Consider the following 14,243-nt stretch of genomic DNA (forward strand, 5'->3'; position numbering starts at 1 on the left):
AGAGGGAACAGCTTCAGGCTGGGCCAGGGGAGGCTCAGGTTGGATATTGGGAAAAACTTCTTCTCTGGAAGAGTGGTTAATCATTGGAATCGCCATCCCTGAAAGTGTTTGTGGCACTTCATGATGTTCTTTATTTGTCATGGTGGTGTCCAGCACTTGGTGGTCTTGGAAGTCATTTTCCTTGATTATCCCTCTGGTTTCTCCGTTGGTCCAACCCCAGATTCCAGACTGGCAGCTCTTGGGCTGCCTTCAAAACCCCATGTTCCTCCTGCTTGTTCCCAGTGGCACAGATTCCCAGGGGCTTGTAAGGTTTTTAAACATTTTCTGTGACAGCACTGTCACCCACATGGCATTCCAGCTCTTCCTCCACAGCCTACCTGGCACAGGGAAATCCTCTTCCCAACATTCCTGCAGACACAGCTCCTGTACCCAGCAGCTCCACGTGGGGCTGTGTGTGGCAGGAATAGAATTGCACGTTGTGCTTCCATTATCTGAACTTGCAGGACCTATTTCTGCATCTCCCGGTCGTGGGAGGCAGGAGCACGATGTTTGTTCGCTCACCTTGTTTGCTTCCCTTGGAACTGACACAGGATTTAAATAGAGTGTTCTCCCTTCCCTATCCTGGCATTTTTTCCCCTTGGTGTTACTCTCCTCCTCCTCATGTTTTCCCTGCCTCTGTTGTGCTCTGCCACAAATTAGAGCGTGACATTTTCACAGCAGGGATGAAATGGCTCCTGTGGGGCTCTGAGCTTTGCAGGGCTGGATCCTGCCCAGGGTACAAGGGTACAACAGGGCGGGGGATGGCAGGGATGTGGCAAGCTGAGATGGTCACAGGTGGCTGTTCTGTTAAACCTGGATTAACAGGTGAGATTGAGTGATTAACAACGTCATGAGAGCATCAAAAGGTTGTTGCTTTTATCCTGAAGCGCTGTCTAGGTGTGGTCCTGGTGGAGTTGCTGGTGCAACACAGCACAGGATCCCACCTGGTCAGCCAGCACCTGGTTGGAAAACACAGCTCAGTATTGATGGATATCTGACATCCCCTTTGCCCAGGCCAGCCCTTCTCCCCACTGCAGTTCTGGGGCAGGGATGGATGGCAGGAGGGGAAGGACAAGAGGCAGTGTTTGTCCCCTTGGATCCTGCTGGCTTTGGGAATAGCCTGGAGTTGTGGGAACACTGAGCCTGCCACACACAGCCCTGTGCTCTGGAGCCAGGCTGGGACAGCTGGGGTGTCCAGCCTGGAGAGAAGGAGGATCCAGGGAAGCCTTATACCCCTTTCCAGTGCCTAAAGGGGCTCCAGGAGAGCTGGAGAGGGACAAAGGATGGAGGGACAGGACACAGGGAATGGCTTCCACTGCCAGAGGGCAGGAATGGATGGGATATTAGGGAGAAATCCTTCCCTGTGTGGGTGGTGAGGCTGGAGCAGCTGTGGCTGCCCCTGGATCCCTGGCAGTGTCCAAGGCCAGGTTGTTGGAACAACCTGGGACAGTGGAAGCTGTCCCTGCCATGGCAGGGGGTGGAACAAAAAGATCCTTATGGTCCCTTCCAGTCCAAACCATTCTGTGGCTCTCTGTAGAGGGAATTTCTCTTTTCCAACTGCATCATGTGGAATGTGGACACTGATATTTAGGATATGCCAAAGGCAGGCAGACCAGAATCCATTTTTTTTGTCACAATACTCTTTGATTAAGATCATTACAGCAACTGGGAGCAGCACTGCTGGTATGAGTGAGTTGGTATTTCTGTCTCACAGGCTGCAGCTCAGTGTTCAAGCTGTCAGCCCAGATGCAATTAAAAAAAAAAAAAAACCGAAAAAATAACAGAAAACCAAAAATGGTTTTCATCCATTGAGCCATTTTAGGGCTGTAGTTTTAAAAAGTAGATTCTAACTTGCTGGGGAATATTTTTATGGATATGCATCTACATGTTGTAAGATTTTCAAGAGAGATCTCTTGTGCATCTTTGGTTTTTCTTTATCATGTGAGAAGGTGCTCGTGCCTGTTAAAGGGACCTTTGATGGGAAATTGGTACCAAACACAACTGCTGTTTGCATGCTATTGTAAGTCCAGTTTAATTTACTATTCAGAACTGTTTTTTGCTTGTTTTTGAGCCTCTGTAAAAGAGGGAAACGATGCAGTGTCTTGTAGCTTTGCATTTCCAACCATTTAATGCAATGGTGACATCATGCAGGTAAATGAGAGCAGGAACTGCAGCACCTGTGAGTGTGTAAGGATGGACTCAGGGAAAAATGGGGGCAGACTGGATAAATGGTAAAAGATAAGGGACAAGGTGAATCCTTAAATGCTCAGAAATTGTGAGACTGGTTAAACCACACAATTTAAAGAGTAAATTCTGATTTCTTTTATGTGTGTGCTGGGTTTTTGAGCTTCTGAGTCGTATTTGGTTCATATTTCAAGCATTGCTTTGCAGTTTGGTGGGCCAGGCTCAGGCTTTGGTTCAGGTGAGACCGTCAGGTCTCAACTCCAGGAGCTCAAGCATTGGGAAAGACACCAAACAGTCAGTGCTGATCACACAGGGTGAGCTGGAAGCACTAAATTTAGATAATTTAAAATCCTTCCCCTCTGCAGAGCTGCTGGATTGTGAACCGAGGTGAAAAAACCATGGAAGTGCTTTGAGTTCCAAATTGATCACATCCTTTTAAATCTGAGCATAAATTCCATGGGGCTTCACCTCCCTCCCACAATCAGGCCCAAAGAGTGAGAGGAATGCTGTCGTTTTCCTCCCATCTCTCCAAAGAACAACTATCAGGGATCTGCTAATGAAATATTGGCAGATCCATGCCAGGAGAAGCAACAGTGAGAGAAATCTGTGCTGGTAGACAGGGGAGTTGCAGCAGTGACCTGACACAACTGAGCTAATTCAACCCAGAGATCTGCTTGCTATTGAGAGAAAATATTCCTGGCTCCAAGAAAGGAGGGAGAAAACCCTTTAGTGGGATGGAGTTGCACCATCTGTGACACCTGCATTCAGTGCTGGGCACGGGGGATAATAGGGAAGGAGATTGTGCAGCAAAACATGCGTCATTTACCTCGGAATAAAGAGGTTTAATTTCTGAAAGGCTCTCAGCACATCTTGAAGTAAATGGGAGCCAAGGACGTTTGTCATCTGGCAGACTGAGGCACAGAACTGCACTGGATAAACCTTGCAGGGCTGCACATGGAAATTTCCTGCCTGTCTGTGGGTTGGGAATGGGGAGGATTCCTGAGGGAGCAGCAGTGTGGGGCTGAAAGGTGGGTGGGGGGCCAAAATCACCCCTGGGAGATGTTTTTGTCCAGTTCCTCCTGGCCCTGGTTGGTTGTTGTGCAGGTGTTTGAGTGGCAGCTCCCTTGCTCAGGGAGTGAGCATCCTCTGCACCCCCAGCCTGGTCCTTCTCTGGGCCACTTCAGGAACCAGGGCAGTTTGTTATCATGGGTTATCTCCTTGATATTAAAGAAAAAAGACCAGGAAATGTTTAATGTTCTCAGATTTTAAACATGTCTGCAGTTGATGTGAGCCTCAGAAGTCTCCACCTTGAGCTGTGCTTTTCAGTTGCTCCCTTGCTTCCTTGGCTCTGGGATTTTCCATATAATCACAGAATGATTAAGGCTGGAAAGATCAGCAAGGAGGAGTGGGCCCTGGCTGGGGCTGGGTGCAGAATCAGAGCACTACAGGATGCCTGGGTGTCTTGTCCCAGGGGATTCCCACCTCTTCCAAAACCCATTACACGTAAGTGGGGTCTGTCATTTCTAGCAAGTTACTTCCAGACAAATAGCAGTGAAAATGTTTTATGGACTGAATCACTGTGAGTGGTTTAATTGCTTCTTTTCTGCAGCACTTAATTCTTGCTGGGGTAAGTCACTCCTCTGGCAAGACCTTTGTGTTTTTCAGGTCAGGATGAACCCAAAGCAGAAGCCCTAAATCCATCCCATAAATTGTTTTAAAGCAGGGGTGAGGCTGCTGTAGCTCTCAGGTTGCTGCTTGCCCCACTGGAAGAGCTCTGGTTTTCCTGCACAGCCATGGAATCACAGGCTCATTCAGGCTGGAAAATCCCTCTGAGACTGCCAAGGCCACCACTCACCCCTGTCCCCAGGTGCCAGATCCATATGGCTTTTCCATCCCTCCAGGAATGGGGACTCCATCAGGACAGCCTGTGCCAGGGCTGGATAGCCCTTTGGGTGAAGGAATTTCCCCAGTTTCCACCCTGAGCCTCCCCTGGCCCAGCCTGAGGCCGTTCCCTCTCCTCCTGTCCCTGCTCCCTGGGAGCAGATCTCAAATTCCCCCCGGCTGTCCCCTCCTGTCAGGGAATTAGGGAGAGCCAGAAGGAGCCTCCTTTTCTCCAGGCTGAGCCCCTTTCCCTTCTCTGGACTCACTCCAACCCCTAAATGTTTTTAAATATGACAAACTTGCAAATAAACCGTGCAGAGCAGAGGCTGAGCCCTTGGAAGCGGCACCAGGGACTGGCTGGGCTCACAGCTCCCGTTCTCACTCCGGCACCGACAGCTTCCACCTCCTTGTGCCCAGCCTAAATTGACTCTTTTTGAAACCACTCCCATTTCTTGGGGTGCAGCCTGAGCTGTGCAGCCCTGAGCTCAGCACAGCCCGTTTATCAGCTCCTGCTCTGAGGTTTTAGCAGGGATATCATGTGGGTTTAGCAAACAGGTCGGGATTCGCCATCCGGCACCTTCCCCATTAACCTCTCCAGCGTGGCGAGCCAAAAGCCGTGGCTTTGGATTGCTGCAGGCTCTGTCCTGCTGGGAGAGCAGCCTGTCCCCTGTGCTTTAAATATACTTGGACATGCCAATCCCCATTTTTAAGATCCAGGGTGGGAAAACAGACTCTGCCTGCAGCATCACTGGCGGCGTCACCTCGCCAGGGTAATAGCCAGGAATCCTCTAAGTGACTTTAAGATGCTGTGCTAATGCCTGTTCCTTAAACAAGAGCCATGGGCACAGCTAGAGGACTGGTTTAGGAGTTAATTTATGCATTGCTCTGGAGTTTATTCAGTGGGTTTTTGTTGCTCTCTCTTGCTAAGACAGAGGATGGGTATTTCACAGTGACCCCAGCTGCAGAGCTGCCTCCAGCTCTGGAATCCCCAGCATAGGGAGGCCATGGAGCTGTGGAGCGAGTCCAGAGGAGGCCAAAAAGGTGATGGAAGTGATGGAACTCCTGTCCTGTGAGGAAAAGCTCAGGGAGACTTTGAGCCCTGTCTAGTGCCACATCTAGAGGGACTTGGGACATGGCTCTGCAGTGCCAGGACACAGGGAATGGGTTCCCACTGCCAGAGGGCAGGGTTGGATGGGATATTGGGAAGGAATTGTTCCCTGGGAGGGTGGGGAGGCCCTGGCACAGGTTCCCAGAGAAGCTGTGGCTGCTCCTGGATCCCTGGAAATGTCCAAGGCCAAGCTGGATGGGGCTTGGAGCAGCCTGGGATGGTAGAAGTGTCCCTGCCATGGCAGGGCTGGAATGGGATGATCTTTATGACCCCTTCCAGCCCAAACCATTTCATTATTCTACGAGTCTGTGTCAGTGCCTCCAGACCATTTTCCCATTCTTCAGTCAGGAAAACACCTCCATTGCATCAGCAGAAAGGCTGCAGTGACAGTGCAGTCACTTCTTGCACGTGGCCACATCTCTGCCCCCCACTCTTCATTCCTCCATGCTGGAGTTCACAAACTCCCAGGTGCCAGCTGCAATTTTTTTTCAGCAAAGATGAGATTTGATCAATTCTGCTTTGGGATTTTGCAGGTGGAGTTCCCCAGAGGTCCAGGACCAGCACAAAGATTTTGGTTCCTCCCTGTCTCTCCCAGCAAAGGCTCAGCCCCACTTTCCCTGCAGCCTCCAGCCCACCAGCTGCTGCTCCTGCCACTGCTCCCAGAGGCAGAATCCCTGATTTTCTGCAAATCAAACGCCTGCACATCATTTGCTTTAACCAAGATACCTTTGAAAGAGTTTCTACAGACTGAATTTGTAATGCACATTTGGGAAGGTTTTTTTCCCCACCGTTACCAGCTCTAATGAAATCCCAGGTCAGTTTTAGGCAGCCTGTTTTCTCTGTGATCTGGAGCTCTGCACTAATTTCCAGGAGTCTAAATCTTCCAAATGAACTTTCTCATTTTGGGGTGGACAGGGCATTTCCCCAGCACGTCCCTGGGGTTCAGGGTGAGCAAACCTCAGGCTCTTCTCCCTGGGCAGCACTCACCCCATGCACTTTTTACCCTGGCTTTGATTTTAATAGTCTCTTGTGTGGTTTGAATGTCTTCACTTCCAGCTCTGTTCCCACACTGGCTTTATGGTCAGAGGGATTTCATTATTATTTCATTTTTTATGCACACGTGTCACTCTTGCAGTGTTATCAAATCTTTCCATCAGCAAATCATGGAATCACAGAGTGATTTGGGCTGGGAGGGACTGTAAAGCTTATCTGGTTCCAAGCTCCAAGCTCATCTGGTTCAGGTTGGACATTAATAAAAAATTATTCACAGTCAGGGTAATTAGGAATTGGAAGGGGCTGCCCAGGGAAGTGGTGGAGTCCCCATCCTTGGAGGTGTTTATGGAAAGACTGGATGTGGCACTCAGTGATACATTTTGTTCATTTATGTACAGGACTCTGCTTCGTCCCTAGACACCATCCCTGTTGGTTAATTTGATTTAAATGAGGTTAAATAAAAACCTGCACAGCGTGTTTTGCTGGACTTCCATCAAATTGCTCAACAATAGCACCACTTAGGGTGTGTGCAAATATGACTTTTCCACTCTCAGAGTGAAAGTAATTTATCAACAAGTGGTCCTTGTCCCTGTACCGTGGCAAGTCTTTATGAAATCTGCTTTTTAGAGCAGGCTGTGGTTTATACAATGTGTGTCTTCATTACAAATATGCTGTAGTTTTTAAATGTTAAGATGCAGAAGAATGAAAAGCAGGCATGCAGTTTGGAATATTTTTTTGAAGGGGAAAGCTCTCCATTGTGCAGTCACTCCTTGAAGTGAATAGATCTGCATTAAATGTGTTCTTGAACTTGGCGGTGGGCTTTGATTCCATGCACTGTGGAGGATATTTCACCAGGGTAAGGGAAATGATGGAAGGGGGAGCTGGGTGCTTTGTCCTTCCATCTCCACCTTTGTGCTTGCCAGCCAGCACAGAGGCCATTGTTCCCCTTCCCTCCTGTGGTGTTTTGGGACAGTCAGTGGTGGGAGCACCCTTCAGCACAGGGAAGGTTTTTAATCCCCATCTCCTGAAGAGCTGTTTCCCCACGCTTGCTGGTGTCTGTCCCACATGGATGCAGCCCTTTCCCAAGCAGGATCCTGCCTTGTGCTCCACACACTGAATCCAAACAACCACAGCTTGGCTGACCCATGGCAGTGAGCAGGACCAGCCTTGGGTGCATGTCCCTGGCTTGGAGTTTGAAGGATGGTTTTTGGTTTATCAGACTGAAAGTTTTAATTTTATCTCGTTAGAAATCTGAAGTGATGAGTTGGAAAATAAGACAACACAGTGTCATTGTGTCTCCGTGGTGAGAGATTCCTTGGCTTGGAGTGATGCCCCAAGTTCTCCAGACCCTGGTGGGAGGTGCTGGGATCTCACCTGGGATGCAGAAGGGAGGGATCCATCCATCTTCATCTCAGAGGGTGGAGGCACAGACTCTCCTTGCAGGCTGTTAGGACACAGAGGATGCTCCCTAAGGCTCTGTTGGTTTAGAGCTGGGGGAAGGCAGAGCTGAGCAGGGCTTGAGGTCAGACAGTGGCACCCACGTGCTCGGGGCAGACCCTTTCCCCACTTGTCACAAAGCCCTGTCTCCACTAAAAGGGTTTAGAGACAACTTGGCATAAGAGGAATTTTAAATCTTCTTTTGTGTCTGTCAATATTTCCTTGGAGAGATACCTTATTTTTCAGCTGGATGAATGGCCTTTCCCAGGCGTGGCTGACACTCAGCATGTCAGAGCTGCAGAGCTGCAGCCTGATCCATGTGTGCCACCGTGGGTGGCATTGGGAAGGCAGCTGCACCCTGGGAAAGGCCATGGCCACCACAAAACCACTTGCTTTTCTGGAAATACTGAAGCCCTAAGTGTTGTTATTGTTTAATTGATGCAAGCAGCCATCTGGAATCTGGAATCACTGCAGAGCAGGGAAAAGCTGAGGAGGCTGCAGCATTCCAGGCAGGCACGATGATGGCTCCAGAGCAGGCAACCTCAGTTCAGCATTCCCTGGCTGATCTCAGTTTTGTGTCTCAGCACTGATGTTATTTTAATACAGTTCCATGGCTGGAGCTGCTGTGATTAGCAGAGCAATTTGCAGCGCGTTCTTCAAAATTGCCAATCAATTTGAGCCCAAAATAGACGGAAGCTGCTGCGGAATCGACGGCTGCTGCCCAAAAAAGCCCTGGGTGTTTGTAAAGTCTGAGCAGGACTCGAGGTGCCTCTGTGATGTGCAGGATCCCCAAGCTCCTGCCTTGCTCCCCTTCTGATTGCAGAGTGAAGAACAAGGGTGTTGAGGCTGAAAGGGACCGAGGTGTTGGAGGGATTTTGTTAAATCCCTTGGAGGTGGCGGCGTCTCCTTGTGCTGCCACGGGATGCAAAGGTCACATCCTCCCCACCTCCTTTTATCCCAGCAGCAGGGCTGGATTTAGGAGGTTTAGAGGTGAGGTTTAGAAGAGGAGCGACCTTCTCCTCTTTCAGATGATAATTGTGCACCCTGGCCATCCACTGGCATTGACTTTGAGGGTGGAATTTGCTGGATTTTGTCCAGCTCAGGCCAGCAGCGTTGGCAGCAACTGCTGGAGCTGGAGCACCACAGGGTACAGATGGCACAGTGCAGCCACATCCATGTCACTCTTCCTCCCTGATGGTGTTTACTGCCAAGCCAGAGCCTGTGGGCTCCATTTTCCTTTCTATCTCCCCTCTCCTTGCTGTTTGCAGGGGTCTGGGTGGAATATCAGTCAATGTTGTATTAGGGGGGTGGAGATTTTGGGTTGGGGAGCTCTGGGTGCCCATCCATCACATCCATCTTTCCCTTGGAAATGAGGTGTGCTGCCCCTTGGACCACCCCCACAAGGGTGGTCACCCCTTAAATCTTAGCATGTGTTTGAGGGTCAGGGTGACACAGGTGGGTGACAGAGGGGACATGAACAAAGTCCACCCCAGGGGAAAACCTTGAGGTGCATCCTGTGCATCACCTGGCCTTGGTTTTCCACAAGAATTGGTACAAAACCATGAATTCATGCTTCAGCTGGCATTCATTAATCTGTTTTCGGTTGGATTTTGACTTTGTTGAGATCTTACTCTTCACAGTGGGAGGCTCAGAAGTATAGCCAGAAATAAGATGGGATTTGAAGTGATATGAAATGTTTTTTAGCTTTGCCAAAGAGAAGCTGGGTTTTTTTGTTTGGTTTTACTTTTCCATCATTGCTCTCAATTTATCTAGGGTACTTTGGAACTGACAATGAAGTGTCCTTGAGAGGCTGGGAACACTGGCTGCTGACTCCTGAGAAAGTTTTTTAAAGTCCAGGTTGTTTATTTTGAGGAAAAGTGACAAAACCCTTATTTTGTGGAAGGCAAAGCCCTCAGCAGGGCTTGGCATGAGGAGGAGACAAAGAGAGGCCTGGAGCACCCAGCCAAGCCGAATTTCCCTCCTGTCACATCGTTGTGAGCGCAGATTTGGATATGAGTATTTTATTTTTACTGAAGAATTGATCTCCTGGCTGCCCTGAGTGAGCAGAGCTGTGATGCATTAGCTGATGTCAGGCAGGGGATGTTTACCTATTTATCTTGGCTGCAGCAGTGCCTGTAGTATTTTCTTCCTCTGTTCTCCAAGACTCATTAAACGTTACAAACACCAGCAAAGTCCTAATGAAACAATTGCATCCTCATGGCTTGATATGCAAAGTAACACCTCCAGCAAAGGCTGATAAATGCCTGTCTTTATGATTTTTTTTCTTCCCACTGTGTTCATATGGAGGACAAACATATTGACTTCTCTGCTCTGGAGCCAGCTTGGGAGAGCTGGGGGTGCTCACCTGGAGAAGGGAAGGCTCCAGGGAGAGCTCAGAGCCCCTTCCAGTGCCTAAAGGGGCTCCAGGAGAGCTGGAGAGGGACTGGGGACAAGGGATGGAGGGACAGGACACAGGGAACGGCTCCCACTGCCAGAGGGCAGGGCTGGATGGGATTTTGGGCAGGAATTGTTCCCTGAGAGGGTGGGGAGAGGCTGGGATGGAATTCCCAGAGAAGCTGTGGCTGCCCCTGGATCCCTGGGAGTGTCCAAGGCCAGGCTGGATGGGGCTTGGAGCAGCCTGGGATGGTGGGAGGTGTCCCTGGCCATGGCAGGAATGAGCTGATCTTTAGGATCCTTTCCAGCCCAAACCACGCCTGGATTTGTGCTCCCCTGTGCCGTGCCCCAGGCTGCAGGTGGGATGCTGGGGCAGATCCCTGGCAGCCCCAGGTTGTTGTGTGTCCTCTCCCAGCTCAGGGCTCCTTCCCTCTTGCCTTGGGCGGGTGGCTGCTGCATTTGTCCCTGCCTGTGCCCTGTGAGGCCGTGCCAGGAGCAGTCAGACCCTCCGAGAGCCGCGGTGTTAACGCCGGGGGAGTCCCAGCCTGACTGATTGGTGTAGCAGGGTTTGAATTCTGCACTGAATATGACTAATAATCCATGACCTGGCTGTGATTATAGATGAAAGAAAGCTGATGAAGAGACCCTGCAGTGGCACAGAAAGGAATTAGCCATTGTCTAAAGCCGGGGCAGTACCGGAGCATTTGGATTTCACATCTGAGATTCACGGGTGAATAATTCAGCACTTGAAAAAATGCTTCAGCCTCAGTGTGACATCTCCACATCTTCTTTCAGTGATATCCAAGACTTTAACTAAACATTGCTTCCCAGGGAGCTGGGGCAGCTGTCCAGATATTTTTCCTCTTAACTATCAGCATTCCAGATTGTTACCTGGATACGGATGGAGGTTTGGACTGATATCTTAGGAGATGCAATCTCTCTTATTGTGGGATTTTGCCTTCAGAAATCGCCTCCGACGCTGGCGGAACCCAAAATCTTTCCAAGAAAAATTTAGATTTAATTGTTGTTTCCATCTAATTGTGTGATCTGCTAAGGCCTGTGGAGTGGGGGATAGGGTTGTTTGGGAATTTGGAATCAATGATCCAGTTCTCAAAGGCAAAATGTTGGATTTCTCAGACGTGAATAGGAAAGTGGAGCGTATAAAACAGCCTTGGAAAATGGTTTGATGTTTTCTAGAGGGGTCCTATAGCCCTAAAACTAAATCCAGTGCTATTAAATCTGTGCATTTGAGTGGGAAGGAAGAACCATCCAGGAATGTAAGTGTTAAAGTGTTCCTACAACCTCAGCTCCGCTTCCTCCAGCGTATACATTAGTACAAGTCTTTAAATAAATGATCACATATTATTCCTCAAATAATTCATCCATTTTCTGAATTATTAGCTAAAAATGGATGGTATCTTATAATTGTCATCAATTCCAACTCCTTATCAGGCCTAATAAGTTCTTTTCTCGGTGTGATAAGTGTTTTGATCATTTCCTTTTCCTACCTCCCCTGATTCCCTTTATAGTCAGAAGCATTCACTCCTTTGGATACACATCACGGGATGAGACTGGGAGGGATTTTTACCTGTAAAATCAGTGGTCCAGCTGTGTCAGCTGTAGGAAACTACTCAGGAAAATAAACCCAAGTCAGTAGGTGCTGCATGTTTTCCCTAAGTGCAGGTCATTTTTAGGCTCACCTTGCCAGGCAGAGCTGCTGCACCGAGCTGCTCTCAGGGAAAAATGATGGAGGTGGTGATGTATTTAAGAGTTGCTCCCTGCTTGTGTAATTAAAGGTTTTAAAGCAAAACAAAAGGAGCAGAAGCAACCCCAGCTTTGTGCTCCAGAGCTGAAATTCCTTTCCAAGCACAAGGAATAAGCAGGAATTGCATGAAGTTGGAAATTTAAAAGGAGATCGTATGGAAGGGCCCATCTGCTATCAGTGCATTTATATCTACATAGAAAGAAAAAATCCTCCTGAAACTTGGGAGTTCTTCAGGAATATTCAAAGGATCTGGCTGGAAACTTGGAAATGTTCTCTAAGGGGATTTTGTTTTCCACATCCCTGTGGAACATCACCCTTTTTGGGGGGATTTCTCACCTTTGCCTCTTTTCTCTTTAATTTCTTGAAGCTGATGGCCCAGGATTTAGCACATGGCATGGCCATGCTCATGGGAACAAGAGGAGCTTTGAAGTCCCTTCCAACCCAAACAATTCTGGGATTGTAGAACTTAGTATTTAATATTAATAGAATAGATGATTTGAGATATAAGTATTACAAAGTTATTTTAAGATTTGTTTTATATTGTTTGTTCGTTATTATATTTAATATATATTTTAATTTTATAAATATATAACTATTATATATAGTATACAGTTATATATAGATATATATAGTATACAGTTATATATAGATAGAGATAGATATAGATTGTGATATTTAATATTAATAGATAAAGATTGTGATATTTAATAGTAATATTTATATATAGTTTTTGGACACCTATGTCCCATAGTAAGGGAACAGCTCCCTGAACCAATTCTGTGTGTAAAACATGGAAGGAATGAGCCTTTCCTCTCCTTGCTCCGGCTTAATTCCTTCCTGTGCCTAAGCCAGGCACTCTGTTGTTTGGTTTCCTATCTGTGCTTTTATGAAAATTATGTGTACTTTAGAAATTAACACTTTTTATCCAGAGTCCACGCCAGCTAATTGCTAATAAGAGACAAACGAGATTTGTTAAAATTTCTTTTTCTCCTCTAAAATTTCTAATTTGAAGATATTAGAAAAGAGAAATGTTTACCCCACTAGGGTTACTGCAAATATCCTGATGAGTTTTCACATCCTCCTCCGGCACCAGCCTAATTACCCTCCTTAGTCCAAACTTCAATATATTACAAATTCATACAGAAAAAATTCCTCCTTCTTTTTTTAAACCTGGCTTCCTTTTTTTAACAAGGAAAAGAAGAGAATATTTCTCATAGGGAAAGAGGCAAAATTTAGGACTGAGATTTTTCTTCAGCATATCCCTGTGAAATCCAACTCTTTGTGTGCTGTCCTGGCTCTGCATCAATCCACATCTCTAAAGAAAATTTTACACACCCTTCTTCAGCTTAGTTATGAGTTATTTCATATTATATTGAGTTATTTCATATTATTATGAATTATTTCATAATACCCAGTGTGTGAGGGACTCTGAGACATCCCCTTTCTTCATCAGCTTCTGTAATCTTAATGCACTTGACCTTGGCCTCTCCTATTTCCTGATGAGGCTCACAGGAAGAGTTTGTTAAGCTTTCCAGACACTGGTTTGTCAATGGATCCATAAATACAGCAGCAGAAAGAGAATCTGGGTAATAAGTTCATTTGAATGAAGCAATTCTGGCCAAGAAATCTCCATCCCAAACTATTCTTTCTAGGCTTTTGTTATTTTAGAGCAGACTGACGTGTAATTAGCTTTGGAGAGTCCTCCTGTTTTTGTGAGGTTAATACCCCACGATCCTGCTGAATTTTCAACCTTTGCAGATTTATGAGAGTTGGAGTTTTTAATCATTCCACTCTAATTTCCTCAGAAATCCAGGCCCTTAACATTTCTGATTTATCTTAACTTTCTATCCAGAGATGGAGTGAAAAACTACTTGTTTGGAATACAGCTGCTTTTAAGGAGGAAAGACAAAAATCACAAAACATCACGGGCTGCCTTTGGGCATCTTTGCTCTTAAAGGGAGCTCTGAAAAGAGATGGAGAGAGGCTTTCCAGACAAGGGGATATTAAACTGCTAGAGGGGAAATTCAGATTAGGAATGAAGAGGTAAAACTCTCCTGGGAGGGTGGTGAGACCCTGACACAGGTGCCCAGAGCAGCTGTGGTGCCCCTGGATCCCTGGAAGTGCCCAGGACCAGGCTGGACAGGGCTTGGAGCAGAGGGGACAGTGGAAGGTGTCTCTGCCCATGGCAGGGGTGAGATGGGCTTTAAGGTCATTTCCAATCCAATCCATTCTGTGATTGTATTAATTAGAAATGTTTTTACTTCCGGCCATCACAGCTAAAACCAAAGTTTGTGTTCTTACTCATTTTCAGGGGATGAAAATCTCCCCCTCACTTGCCAGTGCTTTTCAAAATTATGCAGCTGCTGACACTAATTATTGCTTCATTTCCTTCCACTTCTATAAAATATGAGAGGATGACCAAAAAAAACCCCCAGAGACTCT

General features: G+C 47.2%; 1 protein-coding gene across 4 annotated transcripts in view; it reads left to right on the plus strand.

The window, feature by feature from the left end:
* The window catches only part of NEXMIF (neurite extension and migration factor), a 154,730-nt gene that overhangs the window by 122,566 nt on the left and 17,921 nt on the right, over positions 1-14,243 (plus strand). The gene's annotated exons all lie outside the window — the stretch shown is intronic.

The sequence above is a fragment of the Catharus ustulatus genome, chromosome 14 (assembly GCF_009819885.2).
Source record: "Catharus ustulatus isolate bCatUst1 chromosome 14, bCatUst1.pri.v2, whole genome shotgun sequence".
Classification (NCBI taxonomy): domain Eukaryota; kingdom Metazoa; phylum Chordata; class Aves; order Passeriformes; family Turdidae; genus Catharus; species Catharus ustulatus.